The 4554-nt window shown below is 40.1% G+C and overlaps 1 long non-coding RNA gene across 1 annotated transcript; it reads left to right on the top strand.

Annotated features, from left to right (window-relative positions):
* The first annotated feature begins 1132 nt into the window (after window positions 1-1132).
* Window positions 1133-3421, top strand: LOC122545856. Its single transcript, XR_006310615.1, has 3 exons — window positions 1133-1298; window positions 3076-3247; window positions 3351-3421. It is a non-coding gene; the product is annotated as an uncharacterized LOC122545856 (long non-coding RNA).
* Window positions 3422-4554: the final 1133 nt, after the last annotated feature.

Raw genomic sequence — 4554 nt, 5'->3', positions numbered from 1 at the left:
CGCCAACTCATGGACCATTTCACAGAATATCTCTGTGACACACGTACCAAACAACTCTGACACCCCGTGGCCGAAAACTTCAACTCCCCCTCCCACTCTCCCAAGGGCATGCAAGTCCTGGGCCTCCTGCACCGCCAAATCAAAGTAACCTGACAACTGGAGGAAGAACACCACATCTTCCACTTAGGGCCTTCCAACCACACAGCACAACATCGACTTCACTAGCTTCCAAATTACCCCTGACCCCACCTCATCCCAGATCCAACCCTCCAACTCAGTACTGCCCTTTTGACCTGTTTGTCTCCCTTCTCACCTATCGGCTCCACCTTCCCCAATAACCTATCACTATGATCCTCCGCCTGCATCCACCTATCGCTTTAACAGCGACCAAGATAATGGTTTGGGGTGGGGTGTGGAGTGTGTAGGTTGGAGACAGAGTGGTGGTGTTTGCATTGTAAGCTCTTCTTGTCAGCGAAGGAGTTTCTGCCCCATCTGGTCAAATCCATTGACCATATACTTGGAAATGGAAAGTTGCTTTCACCATCTCTATAAGCATAATGCATTTTGAGATATTTGGCTGCTACTGAGTTAGTCTCATGACCAGAAATCTGCCCTTTTTTGCTTCAACACTTTCACTGACTCCATACAATGACAGGGGAGAAATTCCATAAGGGTGACCTGTCTGGGTATGTCTCCATGCCGTTGGAACTTGTGTTCAGGTTGTAAATCATGTGATCTATGATAGATATTTTAACAAAGTCAATCTTTCTGAATGAAATGGGAGGTTTTTTGTTTAAGTTGTGTGGACTCGATACAAGGAGACCCATTTCTTGATGGGTTTTGAAGGATGACTGAGTTGGTCAAAGAGGATTCTTTGTAAGTAAACTCTGGAATGTATATTTCAAGGTCATTTAATAATGGGTGGGGTGATCAGAGGTGGCTATCATAGGTAAGATGAAGGTAAGTCACGTTTGACAGATATAGTCAATTTTGAAGAATAGGGAAAGGCAGATTGTACAGGTTTGAAGACTGTGCTCAATAATGTGGTTACACGTATACTCAGTATAAGAGGAATTAAAGCCAACTGATCAGAAAGATTATAATGTATTTTATTTATATTTGTGCTCACAGATCCAGACTCCACAATCATTGAGTTCTTGACAGAGTGTAAACGTTACCAGTTATTCCGGTTGACAAAGTTCTACCAGGACAGACTTGAACAGGCGATTGAAGAAGGGGCGGATGGTGTCAGCTCATTATTAACATACAAGAAGATTTTCAGTGGAAAAGAACATTTAGTAAGTGGAAGGGACAAAGACTGGGTCCCAAATATATGTAAATCTCAAGATTTACAGAAATACAGCAAAGGAAATGCTGATAGCCTCATGTTGCAGTAGTATTGGCATTATTAATGAATCACAGTCATCAGTTCATCAACAACAAATCCAGACACGGAATGAGAAAAAAACACCAACAGTTCAGTGCTTCCAGAACCTCAGATAAGAAGTCACTTGATTCTCCTAAGTCTGTTACACATAAGATAAGGAAAGTTAGTTTTCACAGTTATAAAACACTCTTCAACATTTTACAACAGAAATAGGATAGAATTAGAATACCTACAATGTGCAAATAGGCCCTTTGAAACCCACACAGACATGGGGAGAATGTGCAAATTCCACACAGACAGTCGCCCGAGGCTGGAATCGAACTCAGTTCCTGTGAGGCAGCAGTGCTAACCATTGAGCCACCATGCCACCCGCAGATCTGCCCATATTTATTGTTTGTATCTAATTCTTCTGCCTATACTGATTTTTTTGTTTATTTTAACCAAACTTTTCTGATTCATGCTATATAGTTTAAATTAATTGGTTTCAAAAGTTTCAGTTGAATTTCTGTCAGACTTCCTTAAGGCTGCATGGCTTAATCTTATCTCTTTCAAGATAATCAGTGATTTTTCAAAGTAACTGTTTTATAAAGGCATTGCTCACAGTTTAAAATAAAGAAACAGGCTCAATTCAGTTTTTACATCTGAACTGACTGAACAATCAAATTCATCTTATTTCCCACAAGGATGTACATATGCAGAGATAAGACCAGCCACAAATCTTCACTTTCATCATGAGTCAGATGGCAAAGGGAGAATGACATTGGGTTCTACAAATGAGAGCACAAGAATATACAGATTCGGATAGACATCATCTTAGCAATTTTAAAATCTGGTACCACTAGAAATCACTGTTCCTCTGAGTCTGTGCACTTCCTTTTATCTCCATATGCTCACCTGATGAGTGGTGGCTGAGTTTGAATCAGGCTCAGGTAAATCTGAGATGGTCACGCTATTGAATGAGAAAGGAAGGTGGTAACGTTGTCCATTATTGCAGAAAGTGATCATTTGACGATTCTGTACCTTGATCATTACTTCCTACTGGTCAACCCAATCCTGGCTGTCATTCACGGCTTGCTGCACATCATTGAACACAGTTGGTCACAAGACACAGAGCTGAGAAACTGTTACAGTGATGGTCTGGAGCTGAAATAATGGTCCTCCTAAATAACGATCGTGTGCCTTTACGCAAGGTATGAGGTCAAAAAGTGAAGTGTTTTCTAGAAAAGAAGGTCATTGACCTGAGCCATAATTTTGAATGAGGTAATTTGCCCGAAACGTCGATTTCGAAGCTCCGCGGATGCTGCCTGAATTGCTGTGCTCTTCCAGCACCACTGATCCAGAACCATAATTTTGAATGATGAACAGATTAGGCTCAAGGGGCTGAATGGGCCATTTCTGTTCTTCACTGATTCGCTTCTGACCAGAATGGATCAGTAGCTGGCACAGTATTTGCATGCTGTCCTGAAAACATAATTGATTAATAGACTGTGCTTGAGGGTGAAATGTCCTATTCCGGATTCCATCTTTCCGGAGGACGTTTACAGAATACTCATCCATATTCATGGTGGACCGGGATATGGTGCAGTGACTGCTTTCCAGCCTCAAAACAACTCCTTTACCGAGGAGATCCTTTCCTTCTCATTCTCTTTCACTCCACAACTCAATCTATTAATGAGTATTCTTTACAGGACATCACTGAGCTCGCAAAGAAGAGAAACCGGGCAGATAGTTCCAAACTTCTCCTAAAGCTGGTGATGGAAAAAGGCTCTCAGGCCTAAAGGGTGATGTGGGAATCCTTTGTAAAAATGCGCCATGGGTTACCAAAGTTGGATAAAATACTGAAAGAGGTGCAGCAACATGGTATAGTAAACTCTTGCGTTGTTTAATTTCAGACGGGAGCATTTCATATTTCACTGTGGTATTGCACAGACGTGAACTAATGATATCTAAATAATATGAACAGGTTCTGATCCAATTCATTATATGGATAAGGTCGGAAGTTTATCTGAAATGCCCAATCACCTGAAAGGTATTTGACAATATGAAAATCTTAAACCATTTTATTTCAGTTCAGAATGTAATACAGAATGTTTGACCTTTGCCATTTATTTGGAGTTTCATAATCTGATCATCTAAAGTTCAAAAGCTGGGAAACACAATTCTAGTTTGTTGGATCATCCTTCAAATCTCAATTGATTTACATAGATTCAAGTTAGGATTCATACAGTTTCTCCTGTATGCTGTGAATGTGTGGGAGATACATTATTTCATCTAATGAACCTGCTAATAAATGTTATGTATGACCTTTAGACAGAGGATCCCGATACCATGCACACAACTGGTAGGATTTATAAATAACAACTTGTTTTAATTCACTTACGGGATATGGGTATCTGTAGCCAGGAAAGCCTCTATTCCCCATCCCTGTTTGTCCAGAGGGTAGTTAAGAGACAACCACTTTTCTATCTGTCTGCAGTTACATGCAGACCAGACAAGTTTAAAAATGACCAATTTCCTTCCCCTAAGAATATTAGTGAACTAGATTACTTTTCTTTTCAACAATTGGCAGTGGGTTCATGGTGGTCATTAGTTTCTTAATTCCAGGTTATTTATTGAATTCAAATTCCACCATCTGCCGTAATGGGATTTGAACCCAGTGCCCCAGAATATTAGAGTAGTGCTGGAAAATCATAGCAGGTCAGGCAGCTCCTCGGATCTTGACTCTAATCTCCAGCATGTGCAATACCCACTTTCATCCCAGAATATTAGCTGAGTTTATGCATTTATAGTCTAGCGATAATACCATTAGGTTTATATCATGGAAGTTGGCCATTTGGCTCAAATGTTCTTCGTATACCCTCTCTCACATGTATTCCTGTAACCCTTCTGCTTTTTTAGCTAGCGTTCTTCTATGTATTCATCTGACCAATACCTTTCATGGTAACGTCCACATTTTAAATCTCTCTGGGGTAAAGATGTTTCACCTGTATGATGACCTGGGTTGATTCGTGACCGCCTTCATTTCCAAATAAATTTCTCCACTTACCTCTATTCTCCATCAATTCCATCATTCAATATTATTTATGGTTTGAAATACCTGTATTATGTTAACCTTGCTCTTACCTCTTCTGTCATATTCAATCTTCCTTGATAAAAAATAACATATC

The sequence above is a fragment of the Chiloscyllium plagiosum genome, unplaced genomic scaffold (genome assembly GCF_004010195.1).
Source record: "Chiloscyllium plagiosum isolate BGI_BamShark_2017 unplaced genomic scaffold, ASM401019v2 scaf_29073, whole genome shotgun sequence".
In the NCBI taxonomy this organism is placed as follows: Eukaryota; Metazoa; Chordata; class Chondrichthyes; order Orectolobiformes; family Hemiscylliidae; genus Chiloscyllium; species Chiloscyllium plagiosum.
The sequence above is the reverse complement of the archived record's forward strand: the minus strand, read 5'-3'. Positions and strand labels throughout refer to the sequence as shown.